Source organism: Mytilus galloprovincialis, chromosome 11 (assembly GCF_965363235.1).
Source record: "Mytilus galloprovincialis chromosome 11, xbMytGall1.hap1.1, whole genome shotgun sequence".
Lineage (NCBI taxonomy): Eukaryota > Metazoa > Mollusca > Bivalvia > Mytilida > Mytilidae > Mytilus > Mytilus galloprovincialis.
Genome location: NC_134848.1, coordinates 81028399 through 81046421, shown reverse-complemented (window position 1 = coordinate 81046421; position 18023 = coordinate 81028399).

The window sequence follows — 18023 nt, the reverse complement described above, 5'->3', positions numbered from 1 at the left end:
GATTTTTTCGTAAAGTGCCTGTAAGGTGGGTTCTCTTAACAAGGAGTGTTCTTGCAAGATTTAAGGATGAGAAGAAATTGTCCGTAAAAACATGATACCATTTATTAAGCAGATCAGCAGATTGTAACAATTTAATTACCACGTTTGTTCCTTGTAATATACCAGCAGGGAGAGCGGGTTCAAAAGTTTTGCCGAGATAAATGTTCATTTGTAAAACGTACCCCGTAACATCCTCCGCGAGAACCCAGAATTTTATTCCGAAGCGGGATCTTTTGCTCGGAATGTATTGCAACATTGCCGTTTTACCCTTTGTTCCGACCAACGTCTCGTCAACTGACAACTCCCGTCTCGGTCTATAGTAATACAGAAATTTACGACTTACAAAGTCAATTAATTGTTTAATTCTTGAAGCCGGATTGTAGTTTTGGTTATTTCTTGCCGGGATCTTTTTACAGTCTATAATATGTAAGAATCTCAAAACATTTTGAAACCGATTGCGGGCTCTTTTATGGAACTTTTCCTATTTAATCCCATATTGAAAAGGATGCCTAAAAAGCCTTGAACTCGGAAATTGTTAGCTTTCCTTCTTTTCTCCACTGACATTTCCTGGAAAATCTACCAGTCTGGAGTCAGTTCTGTCATACAGGTCTGAAGCATATCTGAAAGTTGTAATGATTGTAATTGAGAGTTCATGTTCAATTAAGTATATTTTTTTTTAGAAAAAGCACCTTTTTAAGCCTACATGTATGCCCGGAGGAAATAATCCTAATGTCAAACGTCTTTCCCGTTTGCCAAGTTTTATGTCCTTCAAAAAGAATCTTTAATAAAAGAATAATTTTAGCTGACACAAATTATTCTATGTTGTCATATAAGTGAAAACCCATCCAAAAACATATTTTATTCAATTTATCGGAATATTATCACTCGTTCTTCCCGTGAAAAAACTTTTGTTTTCATTGACTTAGTCCTTGTGTTTGTGTTTGTTTTTTTTTATTATCAATAATTAAAAAATAATGATCATTTTTCCTGCAATAAACTTTCCCTTTGGTTCCGAAACTAGAAATCGGTGAAAAGTGAATAATAAGAATAAAAATCTCTGAATAAAAATCTTTCAAAATTTGTACCTGTTTGTTTGCTTCACAAATTCTTTCATCAGGTCCAATGAAATGAGTAGATAAAAGTACAGGATAGGAGGTGAATCTCTTGCTGGCATCCTGATTGGTCCAGATGCGTCTCCGTGAAATGGCGAGTTCTGCTCTGCCTCTGGTGGAAACACACGGAACCAAATTGGCTGATATCCCGGTGCGGCAATTTTGACAGCGTGGCTTGCCGTATGTTTGACTGTGACGTCATATACTTTGTGACGTTAAACCAAATTCAAAAATTTGGCTGGGCCGATCTTTGGCACTCAAAGGAAGCATAACAAGATCGGCCAAATCGGCCCTATGGCACATAGGAGGTTAATGACCCCACCCGCCTAAATTTTCGAGATCGGATGTATGATATATGTAATGTAGACTTGATTATCTTTCATTTCATGTATCCGATGACCCCATTTGACAAAGTGCCAAAAATGATGCAATATCAATTATATAAATAGAACTTATGCAACTTACAAAGTCAATGCAAGACATGAAAATTTCAAATTGATTTTTTGGTGGTTTTTTTTCCATGGAATGTTTTTGATATTTGGTCAAACATATAACTATGTTAACCTCTTCAATATCTAAAACATTTTAAGTGGTAACTGTTGTTGATTCATAAATACATGGCTCCGCTCGCAAAATTTTAAACTGCATTATCTCTAAAACGACAATAGATATCTCAAATCTGTTAAATGATAAATGATCTGTAGTTGAAGGACAACATTGTAGAAAAAAATTTGGGACAGTTTCAAGGTTCATCAAGGTCAAAATGAATCATCACATATATGATGCAAAACAAAACTTGAGAACCGGACGTCATAGAGACATTCAATTAAGGACCACTTGACCTTTCAAATATCACAAGGTCAAGGTCATAATACACTTTGAAGGTCAAGGTAAAATTTCATCATGATCTGACCTTGACCTCAAATTGAAGGTCTTAAACTACTGATCATTTTTGCAGTTTATAGTAGGTTGATAACTGTTTCCATTAAAAAGATATAACACAAATTTTATACTTTTAAGAATCATCCCGTCGTAACTTTTGAACAGACAATCGGACACTTTTGAGCTCAGGTATAAAATTTAGAGCTCGTCGAGAGGAACATTTTATACGCTGTAAGTATGTAGCAAACTCTTATCGTTTTCTTAATATGTAAGCTTGAAATTGCAGCGTAATTGCTTTTTTTCACTCCGTGACCTTTGACCTTGGGTGCAAATTGAAGGTCACATGAACTTAAGATTATTGGTGTAGGTCCCACGTCTTTACGACTTCCGGTTCTCGAGATACAATTTTTCAAAAATTGTGTATATTTTTTCAAGGGAAATAACTCATTATAAGTGTTAACAACAACATGATTGTATATGTTTATTAACATAACCATCTGGTCTGTCTTGTACATGTTGCCGTTTTCAAATCGATTCTATCTTAAATACTTTTTGAGAAAAATGCAAAAGAAAGAAATTGCTTCAAGGGGACATACCTCTCATAGGGAATGATGAAATCCTTAGCAGCCTCACATGGTAACACATCATGATGAGATCTAACTATTGTTCAAATAAGGTCATGATATCTTCAAAAACAACAAGGGGGGGGGGGGCATATAAAAAAAAACCCAATAAAAGTAAAATAACTCCTAAAGGGGGTGATGAAATCCTACACACTTCATTTGGTAATACTTCATGATGAGGTCTACCGATGGTCCATATTTGGTGTTGATAACTCCAATAGAAACGGGGGGAGGCCATGTAAAAAGAATTTTGGAAGAAAAAAAAAACCAAAAGAAAAACAATAAGGTCTTTCCTCGCGTAGAGGAAAGACCTTAATTATAAAAATTAACATAACATAGAAAAATATCTTACACGAACATTGTTCATCCATATATCACAGTATTTCTACCTTTTTTCAAGCCAAGTACAAATAAAATTTATATTTCGAGACAATGTATGGTTATTCTTCATATACTGCAACTCTTAGAACTGTCCTAAATGAAGTATTAAGGGTAAAAAGTAATAAACCATAATTTCTTAAATTTGAGCGGAAGACGTAAAATTTCTGCGAACCTGAATGTTTTACTAACGTCATAAAAAAAACTCTACGGAAATGCATTGTCAACGTCATACACAAGGCGATAAACGGTCAGTGACTGTAAATCACATATGAATATACGGTAAATGCAATTTGACTGCTCAAAAAGCACAACTGCAGTTAATAATACAAAATAAACTACATGAACAGAACATACTAAATCTACTCATACACATAACAAATAAAATGTATATGTATATAATAAAGTTACCTTCGTAATTACACCTACAGTATATATTCTGGTTAAAACTATAAATGTCGAATTCTCTTAAACTTATAATGACTAGGTAGATACATTTTTGCCTGTTTTTTAACACTGAATAGTGAATTCGAAATATGGTAATTTTAAACAAATATCTAAAGAAAAATAGCTCAGTGTTATGTTTGACAATAATGAGATTGGTTTGTATACCCTATTCGCCTTGTGATGACAAAAGAAAGCCGCATACTGGGTCTTCTATTTTTGTTAATAAATAGATAATTTCACGATGCAATCCTGTCAATGATAAGGTAGGTATAAACGATGATTCAGTGAGCAAAAAAAAAATGTTTACTGTACATATGAAATAAAAGAATTTCCTAAGAAATCAGAAAGAGGACAGGAACTGAATTCTTATTTGTATATTACTGCAACAGTTGTATGCGAGCATGTCAATTTAAATTCTGTTGTAGAAGTTCGGTAATTGAATTCACATGTGACTGCTAGTTCTGTGGTCGGCGAAAGCAGGAGACACTTACATTGCCAATGCACCGGTTATTGCTCATTTTGGATGCAAATCTTCAAGATTTTTTTTTAACCTAGCTAAGGATTTTTTTTGCAAGTCAGTGTTTCTGTTGTTTCGTAGTTCTCCTCTTATAGTTGATGTGATTACTCGGTTTTAGTTTGTAACCCGGATTTGTGTACTCTCTTTTTATGACTTTCGAAAAGAGATATACTACAGTTGCCTTTATTTAGTATTTTGTCAACGTATAAGAATCGGTTTTAGCATCACGAGGATCAAACAATTTCTGTTGCGGTTATAAAAGAGATGCTCACACATTCCTGTGGATATGACACTTACAATACAAATTGTTAGGTTAAACAGGGTCATTTCCAAAAGCCAAAATAACTGTTTGAATTCCTATGCAAACAATCTTTTCGATATCTTACAAAACCACTGTACACCACCACAAAAATGGATAATACATGACACACAGAACAAATTCATATGTCTTTCACAGAAAAGAAATAGAACCACGTGATGTTACCAAGGAACATTCATTAGTAAGACGAAGAAAGTAATATAGATACATAACAGTCTTGTTGGTGCAATGGCATAGCTGCCATTCCAACAATATGATTATTTATATGAAGGTAATATTTGAATACAAAGACATAACGGAAATAAAATTTCAAACTGCTATATAACTAGTGTAATTTTTCTGATAAAATGGATAGTTCAAAATTTTTGAAATTTTTATATTTTTGTTAAAGGGTCAAAGTAAATAATTTGTCAAAATTTAATAAAAATTAAACGAGCCAAATTAATTTTAGTGAAAGTGTTGGGTACTACCTTATATGCAATTAAGGAATGACTGTACTATTTTTTTCTGTCTATGAGGAAATAACATAAAAAATTTGATGCAAACTGAATAACGCGCGTAGCAGGTTATTTAACAGTGTGCACCACATTTTTTATGTTATTTACAGAATTCACGAATAGACAGAAAAAAATATTACAGTCATTTCTTATAATTTAATTCTAAATCCCATTTTAAACCGTAGAAAACCATGAAAAAACGTTGATGACGTCACGGTCACATGACTAAATTATGTCTATGGGGTGATAACAAAATAACGTCAGCCAATCAGAAGACGCGTTACATCCAAAATTAAATTATTTGAAAATAATCTCCATTTTTATATACTAATTTGCCGTTTAAAGGATGGTTATAGCACTGCTAATATCTTACAATTTGTTATCATTGTCACATAACGATAAGTGCCAAGTATGAACTTTTATATATCCCCTATAAGTTTATTTAAGTTAAACAGTAAAAAGATGGCTGTAGTATAACTAAAGACACACATAAGGTATAAATTGTAAAGAAAATAAAACAAATATTGCAATTAATAAAATTGAGAATGGAAATGGGGAATGTGTCAAAGAGACAACAACCCGACCAAATAAAAAACAACAGCAGAGGGTCACCAACAGGTCTTCAATGTAGCGAGAAATTCCCGCACCCGGAGGCGTCCTTCAGCTGGCCCCTAAACAAATATATACTAGTCCAGTGATAATGAACGCCATACTAATTTCCAAATTGTACACAAGAAACTAAAATTAAAATAATACAAGACTAACAAAGGCCAGAGGCTCCTGACTTGGGACAGGTGCAAAAATGCGGCGGGGTTAAACATGTTTGTGAGATCTCAACCCTCCCCCTATACCTCTAACCAATGTAGAAAAGTAAACGCATAACAATACGCACATTAAAATTCAGTTCAAGAGAAGTCCGAGTCTGATGTCAGAAGATGTAACCAAAGAAAATAAACAAAATGACAATAATACATAAATAACAACAGACTACTAGCAATTAACTGACATGCCAGCTCCAGACTTCAATTAAACTGACTGAAAGATTATGATTTCATCATATGAACATCAGGCACAATCCTTCCCGTTAGGGGTTTAGTATCATACCATCATAAAAGAGGGACGAAAGACACCAAAGGGACAGTCAAACTCGTAAATCTAAAACAAACTGACAACGCCATGGCTAAAAATGAAAAAGACAAACAGAAAAACAATAGTACACATGACACAACATAGAAAACTAAAGAATAAACAACACGAACCCCACCAAAAACTAGGGGTGATCTCAGGTGCTCCGGAAGGGTAAGCAGATCCTGCTCCACATGCGGCACCCGTCGTGTTGCTTATGTGATTACAAATCCGGTAAATAGTCTAATTCGGTAGGTCAAATTCATGAAAGGGAAGGGGATTGTAGTTACGACGTAAGGAACATATCCGATATCATTTGTGAAACGGTTATTCCATAACGGTCAACCAACTCGTGATGGCGTCCGTAAAATTTACGAAGGGATGATTTCAACTTCACCATTTGGAACTCTTGGTTTAATAGCTTCCTTGTGAGCAGTAACCCTCTATCAAGAAAATCATGATAGGAAATGCAAGCACGGGAATATCGTATCAATTGGGAGATATATACCCCGTATGCAGGTGCTGCTGGAATATACATATATGAGAAGAACATAACCCGTGTCATGCCAATAACTGTTTTTAGAATAAATATGTTTAGTTCATGATTATAAAGTACAAGCATTGGCTCATACACCTTTAAGTTAAATATTTGATAAATAACCCATGAAACTTACCAATAATAATATCGTGTACCTGTTTAGATTATTTACTACGTCTACATGCCCTATTTACTGGAGCTCGTGTTCCGACAACCTGCTATCACGACTTCTTTAAGCATTACTAAATATTGTGTAAATAATTGTACATTCAATTGTAAGTTTTGGCAGAATAGAAGTCGTTGCCCTTTACACTTTATAAATCATAAAACGTAAGGAATAAGTGTCAAAATTGATAAGCGGTGAACAATGTTTAATATATACGATAGACAATTGCTGACCTTAGACATTACATGATAAATGAGTTTTTTTATAGAACATATCACGAACATCTGTAATGATCAGAGACACTTTCCTGATGTAATCCAAAAATTGTATTCCTTTTGAGAAAATTCGGCTTCATTTACTCTTAAAAAAAATTGTCAAATGTTACAAAAGTGTGTTAATGTGCTAATGTGCTCTTCTTTTAACATTTGTTGGACACTGTATCAAATCATTAAAAATGTCAGACTTAGCTTCTATAAACCAGAGTATATACGATTACTTTTGAAAGAACTACTATGGTTGTGATTCAAAATTTGCTGTAAGTATTTACTGTTCAAAACAAACGGGTATCAAAACAATGATATATATACAAACCGCTGATATATATAAAGATTTACTATTGAATGTTTGAAATAACATTAACGGTACCAATTTTCCTGCACCAGATGCGCATTTCGACAACACATGTCTTCTCAGTGATGCTCGTGGCCAAATTATTTGAAATCCAAAGTTTATATAAAGTATGAAGAGCTATAATCCAAAAGGTCCCAAAAGTATATCAAAATCCGTGAAAGTAATCAAAGCTTTGCACGAGGGAGATACAAGTTGAACCTAGTATATTAATTTCATTAGTCACGATAGTTAGGGCCTGGGTTTCACAAAACCAGCCATTATGCATGTTATGATTGTTGGGTGAACAAAGTCTAATTAAGAGATAACTGTATTGTATTTGAAGCTTTAAGGACGTCCATCGGTAGTTTTACTGTCGCAAATTTAGTTTACCTTGCGACGCGGAGCGGAGACAGGTAAACGGGTATTTGCGACATTAAAACTACCGATGGACGTCCGCAAAGCTTCAAATATAATACAGTTATCTCTATTCTAATGTAAAACAAGTTTATAATTAAATTTCCATCATTATTTCAGTGTAAAATGTTCATTAATGAAAATTCCGCGAAAAGATGTTATGTTCTTTGGTCCCTACACTAGGTGACGTCATAGGTATGCTTCTGGCGTCAAACATAAACATCGGACGTTTTCTGGCTTCTGTGCCGCTTCAGAATGTAATAAAATTTGATAAAAAGAAGATTTTTAGGCGCAACAAGTGAGTTTTTTGTTTATTATTGTAGAAATAACATGTCAATACATTCCGAAATTCAAAATGTCGGCTTCCTTAGTTACAGACAAGGAGATAGAGAATTTTACGCTTGCTATTATCCAATCAGAACAATTGTTACAAAATAATTGCATTATAATTTTGACTGTCGTACTTAATTCCACTTAAGTTTAGTGTTGTGTTTCTGTGTGTCGTAGTTCTTCACTTATATTTGATGTATTTCCCTAAGTTTTAGTTTGTAACCCGGAATTAGTTTTTTCAATGGATTTATAAATTTCGAACAGCAGTATACTACTGTTTCCTTTATTTGTGTATTGTGTATTGAATCAAGATAAATGTGTCACACACCTAAAAAGACGCGCTGCATTTCAAAATTTGTAATAAAAATGATGTTTTTGCTTCAATACCCACTGATCATAATTATACATTGTGAGAATCCCATGCATAAGTATATCATAAGTTACAAGAACATATTACTGGTGAATTGAAATATAAACAGACTCAGCATTGTTGAATTATTTGTCTAGTAACTCTAGTATCAAGTACTGTAAAGAAGCAATCATTGTGTGTATATTGTCGTAGTTTTAGCCAAGATATTGTTGCGCTGCAATCACTTCGCTCTCCTATTCAAACTTCAATACCAATCATAAACAATATGGCATTTGTGTATGAAGGTGTTATTTAAAACTGAAAAAATCATGAGATGACATGTTTGCTTCCATAACAAAAACTATCAATATATTCTGATGTAATAGTGAAAATGAAACGATTGCATTTATCATCTGTTCAAATGTCTTACATCAGCAATATTTTTTTTGTATATCCCTTGACCTAATTGAATCATATATCTTTGTATCGGACTTCGTCCAGCAATAAAAAAAAAAAAAAAAACTAAACCACTTAATCACCATATGTCGATGATAAATGCCTTAATTTAAACCACAATTTAAAAATCCGATTTTTCATAATATATCAAAGTACTTTTTTTGTAGGCAATGCCTTACGCACTTTGCAAAACGAGTAGTATAAAAGGCCAGCATATCCGATTATTACTTCACATCTTCTACAGGTCAATTATACACCATGTCAGTGTTAACTCTACTTCTAGTTTCAATTGTTGGATACGTTTCGGCATCTGGCAAAGGGGGTCCATATTTAGGAGGACTTGTTGATGGTGGAGTTATCACTAGTGGTTCAGTCATTGGCGGTGGTGCAATTATTGGCGGATCTGGTGGAATTGTCAGTGGTGGTGGATTTCTGCTTAACAATGGTGGATTAGGAGGATTAGGAGGATTGATCGGAGGATTAAACACAGGTACATATATAGATGACCATTTTCATCTGTATATTATCAATACGGAAAACGCCACAGCCATTAACATTATTCTTATTTGCTGAATTAATGCATTTAAACAATGAACAACGCAATTTAATCAATCAAGAAGTAAAGTTTTATAATTTGTTTCCTGGTTTTTTAATTCTTTGACATTTCAATTTTCATCAATTAATTTTCTATTTATTTTTGTCTAGATTGTCAATTTCTTTTTTTATGGTTCACATTAAATAAACAAAAGGTCTTTTTACTACATCAATATTTATAATGAAGCTACAAATCAAACTATTAGAAAAGTCGAAAGATGTTCATTTCAGTCGGGTAGTTTCAATGCAGATTCAATCTCTTAGTTTCGCCCCTTTTATTTCAAGCAATAGTATGCTTCGCACACATATATTTTATTACTTTGAATTTTTCAGATTCTTTAGAATTTGTTTGTTAAATCTTATTTTGACCACATACACTGTTTAAATTGGAAGAAATGCTTAAAAGCTGTTTTTCGCAGATGGCGGTATTTGGGGCAACTGTATGAATTGTTTTGATTTGCTGTTTGATTAGAAGTAAGCATAATTTTAGGAAATTTATGATGTCACAAACTTCTTTGATAGTCATTACAGGGTTTTACTTAGTTTAAAGCGATTAGCAGTTGCACCAGAAAGAATCAAACTGTGTTTTTGCACATTTTATTAACTTTTACTCGAATTTCAGAAAAAATGGGCTGTCTATCAAAAACACGCTTTAAATATATTAAAATGCATTTGATTAATGACTGTTAATCTCTCTGCTAAAAGTTTAAATTGTTTGCATATGAGAATTAAGTATATAAAAGTCATATTATGTAATCAAGCTGAAATCTTAGAAAATATGCACTTATTCGTCATTGGCCTTTGATCTTCATTTGACGGAAATTGCACCGTACGATTACAACCGGGCAAAACATATAGTACAGATTTGTAACTTTCAAATGATATATAATTTAGCCGTGTGTTAGGTAGGTGCATTAAAAATTTAATTTCACGGTTAAAGTAACTCGCCTATAAGACGATGTAGTTTACATCAGTGTACATGGCAACAGCAAATCTTGTCATTTATGTATTTTGATTTATTTCCAGGACTTGTCGGTGGAGGTCAACCATGGTGCACATGTAGTTTGAAATATGCCCCAGGACAGATTAAACTTAACAAGAACTGTAACTTGGCACCACTCCTTCCAGGTAGTTTAAATACTTGTTGTTCCTTATTGCCATGGTGGGTCACCAACCAAAACTACGGTGCTTCCATTGGAGGCGCAGGTATAATTGGTGGTGGAGGTATTATCGGTGTTGTAAGCGGTCTTGTTGGAGGAAGTAGTGGACTTCTTGGTCCAATCAGTGGTATTGGAGGTCCAATTGGTGGTGTTGTAACAGGACCAGTCAGCGTAGTTAGCGGAGGCAGCAGTGTTGTCGGTGGATACGGATCAAGCGGTAAAGGTTACTATTAGATATTCAAAAGGTAAGTTTATATGTCTCTGGTTTATTTTGTCTAACTTCCATCATTCAATGGAGGTGTATTACCGTTGTATGCGCATCGTTAGCTTCAATTCGAAATGAACTTGACAAAGTATTTATCAGATGCCGTGCAGAAAAATGCAGTCTTTAGGTGTCTTACACCTATCAATACATAGTTGATAAAGTTGCCAGATCCTATCACTTGAAGAATAAGAATTGCAACATTTTAACGTAGAATGTTTTTTTTTAAATATTATAATCTTTATTGTCATATAAACAAATCAACATGTTTGTGACAAACTAAATTAATGAGCTTTTTTTTAACAACATAATAATATTTATTCATCTAATCTTGCTTGTAACAAATTTCACCAAGAGTCCAAGCTTTTCTTGATTTACCCTGTTACACTCCACTGATTATCCAGGGAAATAAACAGCTAGTTCTACTTATTAACTTAAAAAAATAATATAAAGGATGTATAGTTGTCTTATGCAGAGATTTATTAATGCTAAAAATTCTTTCTAATTGACAATAACATTGGACATCTTGACTTATATGCATCTATGCTTTCATTAAATTCATTTTCAAAAATACTAAAGACATCAACAGTTTTTGTTCTCTGCTCGGATACATAGTATGACTTATAAATAGAAAAACTTAATACTGTTAGTATATAATTCAAAAAATAATATTTACTATCTGTAATTTTATATCCAAATACAAGATGTTGCAATTTAATATCAAAATCTATTTTACTTCTTTTAAAGAGTGCATAGATTTTTTGCCAAAATTTATTCAAATATCTACACTTCAGAAAATAGTGAGCACAATCTTCTTCTTGCTTACAAAAATTACACTTATCTGTCTTAGTTACTTTCCACTGCAATAACAGTTTTTTAGTTGGAACAATATAATGTAATAATTCCCATCTAAATATTTTTAATTTATTTTCAGTCATAAAATAAATTTGTACAATGTATTCATATTAAAAGTTTCTTGTATTGGTAGGATTCTAAGCCATCTGTTTATCCCTATTGACGACTCTAGTTTTATACTTATCAAAGAGTTATATAACATTTTATTTGTTAATAATGTAGTCTGGATTAAATTATTTTTTCCATATGATTTTATTTCTCTGAATATTAACTGTAGTTTTGACAGAATTCTCTTTCAGGACAACTTGAATCCATTTCGCTGGTATAGATTTTTTTAATTTTTGAAATTCGGCGATCCAGTTTATTTTGTACTTTAATTTGTTTAGAATGTAGATTTCCGATAATGACATTTTATCATCTAAAATATCATTTATGTAAATTACATCACTCCTAATCCAGTTCTCAAATATAATTGGTTTATTACCAAATTTGATATATTTATTTACCCATATTACTTGCTTTCTGATATCGACAAATGTGTCTGGTTGGTTTGTTTGACCCCCGCCAGTCAAATTCCAAGACTTTATTACTTCTTTATAAAACTCAGGAATATCTTTAAGATATCTTAAAGATTTAATATCACTAAAATTCATATTAAATATTAACAAAATATTGTTTGAAACATTTAAGTATTTAAATGGTATAAGCTTCCAAGTCTCAAGTTTACCATTTACCAATCTATTTACCAATGATGCTTTTAAAGCCACAAAATAACTTTTAAATTCTACCATTTTTAGACCCCCCTTCTCATATGGAGCAATCATCATGTTTCTTTTAACCTTGTCTGGTTTCCCTCCCAAATATATTTGTACTACTGTTTTCTATTTCTTTTAGATAATTTTCTGGAGTTAGACAGACGCTTCCCAAGAAAGTAAACAAAGGTAATATTAAAGTCTTTATAATTAGGATTTTTCCTAAAATTGAAAGATTTCGTTTTTTCCATATCATAAATAATTTATTCATCTTTTCTATTTTACCATTCCAGTTTAAATTTTTGCATTCTTCTTTGTCATGTCCGAAAAACACCCCTAAAGCTTTAATAGGTTTATCTCCCCACTTAATCCCGACAATGTTATCTTTACAAGATTTCAATTTCCCAATCCATAATCCCTCTGTTTTATTTCTATTTAGTAGTAAACCTGAAAAGGAACCAAAAATTTCTATTTCGTTCATTGCAGCTACCACATCGTTTTTATCCTTGCAAAAAAGTGTTGTGTCGTCTGCTAATTGTGAAATCTTGATACTATGACTTTTCCCATCTAATTTTATATTTATTCCTTTTACATTTTTATTATTCCTTAATCTCTGGGCCATAATTTTAACAGCCAAAACAAATACAGATCCGATAAAGGACAGCCTTGTCTTATTCCAAGTGAATTTTTGAAAGTGTTTGATACCCACCCATTGTTCATAACACATGTTTGTATATCCGTGTACATTGCTTTAACCCAATTAATAAATGAATCGTTAAAACCAAAATGTTTCAATGTCCCAAACATAAAATCCCATTCCAATGAATCGAATGCTTTTGTAAAATCTACAAAAACTAATGCCCCCTCAATATTGTATGTGTCTGCGTAGTCTATTACATCTTGAATTTGTCTCAAATTAAACCCAATAAATCTATTTTTAACAACCGGTTTGATCTTCATTAATAATTTTTGGAAGTACCTTTTTTAATCTACGTAGAATGTTTGACACATAATACACTATCGGATTAAGTATATGACCTACTTATAGGAACGACATCTCTTTTTTCACAAATATATGTGAACTTTTTTGTTTTTGCCAATCTAAGTTTTTCATTTGTAATAAAGATTATACGAAAAAAATATGAAACAATTTGATTCGTGTATTTTCTCATTGTAGGTAGTACGAAGAAGACCGGATATGAAATGCTTGATAACTGTAAACTTATTAAATAAATATTTTTCCAGATAAAGTTTTATGTTAATTCATTATTACAGACACACTAGGGTTTTGTCATGATTACTGTTCAATAATATTAACCTCAACATTTTGAAGATTTTTCACGACATTAAAAAGAACACAAACCGACGAAAAGACGACATTATTCTATAAGGACACATTAAAGTAATCTATCCTCGTTTTAATCAAAACGCTACAACAAATTGATATAAATTTTGTGTTGCTGACATAAAAGTATAGCTCGCCCTGCTAGAGCTAAGCTTTTGACATTCAACCTCAAACTAACCAGTAAGGATTCTACTTCGTCAACAGTATCTCCCCTTTACGCCAGTTCATTTTCACAATCGTAGAAATCGAAGCCATTCTAGGGATGACGCGCTGCCAATTTCGCTCTTTAAAACCGATAAATTTATCCGTATATGTCAGTTGTATTTTAAAAGACAAATTTATCTACTAGCTTATGAGCATCAGATAATGATCTTGTCTGCATTGATTCAACCAAATAAAGGCAACAGTAGTATACCGCTGTTCAAAACTCATAAATCCAAAACTATTGACTGATCGGTTGTCAGATGGAATTTTCGAAAATTCTTAAACATTTAAAAAAATTCTAATTAAAGATTTCGGAAGGGCAGACTTAACATTTTCAGTGGTTAAAGATTATAAACCCTAGTTTTCACACACACACACATATATATTTTGTTATAGATATGCATTTACATCATCCAACTTAATAGACTGTTGTCAAGAACATTTAGTAAAAAAATAGCTATTCAACCACATCTACTGTGTTTTTGTGATTTATTAGTTAGGTATTTCACTTGACCCATATATTAAATCTTTTCGTATTGTGATATTTTCCTGTTATAAAGTCATCCTGTAGCTTTGATATATAAAAATGATAGAATATGAAGCGAGATGATATATCAAATACTCTTGCTTTGTACGTGTTAAAGACAAAAACGCCCTAACATAAAAAAGGTGCACTAGATTTTCTCTTTTCGATACAATTGTTACCCATTTTTGGAATTTTTTCTTGAATCAAATAATGGAAGGATATACATGAAAATTAAAGGACTAATATATATGTTCTCCGTCTGTGGTAATTTAAAAAAAAATCGGAAGTTACATATGTATGCATTTTCTACATCCAACTTGATAGATACCCATGCGTTGTTTTGCATTACTATGTAATAGATAAACTGAAAACTTATGCAAATGGGATTTTTAAAATAAAACACTTCGTAATTGAGAAGATAATTGACGTTTTATTTGTTTCTATAAACTTTTAAAATTTGTGTTACTATAGTAAACATTATCGCCTTTTCTAACATATGCAATAACTGTTCCGTAAACCTATTAAATTTAAGGAGGTAGACCTAGGTTTAGGGGAAATAACTCTGAAAATCATCAGTACGTTTGTGTCAGCCATTTTCATAAATATGTTCTAAGCTTCTTGGATACATAGATTATTTCCAATCTGTTTCAGGGAAATGCTTAAAATTCATTGACGAAACTTGACTTTTACAAACGCATGACTGATTTAAAGAGTTATCTCCCTGAACCAAGGTCTACCCCCTTAAGTAACAAGTAAAAACGTATATTCTTTACAACAACTACATTTTAATATCATTAGGGTTTCAAGGTATACATTCAGTGCTTTCTCAAAACAGCAACAACAGAGTTAAAATATAAAACGTTTTTTAACTTATGTAAACGGTAATTAATATGCATTCGTTTCATTAATTCCAAATTAAATCTTTATTGAGGACTTTCTTCTCGAATTATATAATAAACAAGGAGCTTAGTTTATTACCAAATGTCATAACGAAGAGAAGATTGATCGTTACACAAACTAATTAATGTTAGTGACAATGGTGAAGTGTCTGTTATTTAATCATGCCAAGGTATTCATGATTGATAGTTAAAACAAACTAATTAGTGTTAATGACAATGGTGAAGTGTCTGTTATTTAATCATGACAAGGTATTCAGTGATGGATCGTTATACAAACTAATTAATGGTGAATTGTCTGTTATTTAATCATTACAAAATAAGACACCTTTTTACTCAGGTAATGCAAAAAATTACAATTACATATAAAGCCAAAATTGCTTCATTACACATTTCGTGCAGTTACTTAAAAAAATGTAATGCTTAACTAAGTTATTTAGGTAGATGTGTATTGAAATGTTAGCCTTTGGTTAATATATCTTTCCATTATTTGTTAACAACTTTAACTGGCTGTGAGTACTAGCAGGAACTCTCAGATCTGTACATAATGGTAGGTTTTGTTTTGGTTCATGGGATGTATACGGACCATTTACGTCCGCTCTGTGTTTTTGCTGGGTGTACATTGTATTTCTGTATGTAATCATCTAAGTGCTGCTTTAATGGTCTCTTCTCTTAACAACAATACAACACTTTTGTAGTAATGTATTTCAGTTAAAAAAAAAGCAAAATCCAAATGATTTAATGCTTTTGATTAATCCAGAAATTTCAAAATTCTGCTTTAACTGATTCTCATACAATCTGTGAAAGATATATGGTATGTAAAAAAATAATGCTATCTAATGCAATGTAATGCATCAAATTACACAACTTTTTACTAAGATAATGCATAAAATACAATTACATTAAATGACAAAATTTTTGCATTACACATTTCATGCAATTACTTGGAAAAATATAATGCATTTCCATACATTACAATTACAAATTTGTATCATCCCATGCCTGACCTTAACTAACTTATTTAGTTAGATGTGTATTGAAATATTCGCCTATGCCACAATTTCTTAACAGCTTCTAACTAGCTGTCAGTACTCTCAGATTAGTACATAATGGTTGGTGTTGATCTCGTGTTGACTTTTTCTACGATTCTGTTAGATTGGGGAAGGAGTCAGCGCATACAAACTTTATTAACCCCGCCACATTCAATATAAGCATTTTGCAAGTCAGTAGTATATCGTTCCGAGACTGTCAATTGTTCAAGCCTGTTAAACTTCTCAATTGAATTGTTTCAACCTCCCCATGTCGTGGCGTTTTATAGCTGGCTATAAGTTTTTTTCATTGTAAAAGGCTGCTTACATCCAATTTGTTTGAACTATAATACAAACAAATCTTCTTATTTCAAAATCATTTACCAATCACGTCAGTACAAAAGACATTGACTGCAGATCTCTCAATTTTATTTGTGTGAAGATTTTTCTCCCTATATGAAACCATTTATTTTTTTAAATTGCAGCTTCCAGTGATGAAATCTAAGAAGTCTCTAATTGATGCGATGTATTGCACTTTATAAAGGCACAGAATCAGAAACAGTAATATTCTATTGTCGCATGTTTGATACGAAATTCTTTATCGGTTTGAGGATAAATAACCAGTTATATTACATCCTGATTTATAATTATAATATAATAATTCATGAAAATCAAAACGTTACAGAAACACAAACACAACGACATGCATACATACATCTACAAAAAAAAAAACCAACACCTTACTTTAGACAACTAGAATTTTGAACACAACAACATCCAATGTGTCACAAATATAGGGAGCCCTTTCTTTTCATGCTAATCTTAGGTTTTGATATACATGATTTATAATACATAGTGTCCAAAAAATCTATGAAACATTATAATTAGTCTTTTGTCTCATTGTAGGTAACACGAAGGAGACCTGATATGAAATACATTAAAATTATACATTTGTAAAATAAAAAAAATCCTAACCAACTTCCATGTATATTTTTGTTTAAAAAGACATTATGTTCTTCGCTGTGTAATGATTAGTTTTAACTATTTTTCACCTAACATTGTGAAGATGGTGCCCGTCATTTGTAAAAAGAACGCAATACAACGAAAAGACGAACGTCAATCTATTTAACACACTTTATAGCAATCTATACTCTGATCAACTCCAACTAAAACAAAGGGCAAACTTATTAAGCCTACAAATTGTTGAAAAATCTGTCTCCAAATTACACAAACATGTTGTCAATAAGAAACTCCAGCACACTGATCACATGTTCCTCGAAATTTTCGAATGATAAAGTAAAGTAACAAAAATATAAACTACGAGGGAAATTCAAACGTGATTTATTACCAATATTATTTCAACTGATCGGGCGGAGCTTACGTTTTAATCTGTATAAGGACAATCTATTTGAAGATGTGTCTGTTAAGGATGATGGTTGTTATAATTATTACTGATTTTAATTACCTACCATTGATGAGTTTATCCTAAAAAACCTATCTATACATGCACTGGTTTATAATGATCGAACCGGTTAAACTCCGCCCAGTCAAGAATTAAATCGAGTAATACCCGTTAACATATTTTTTTATTAGAAGTACT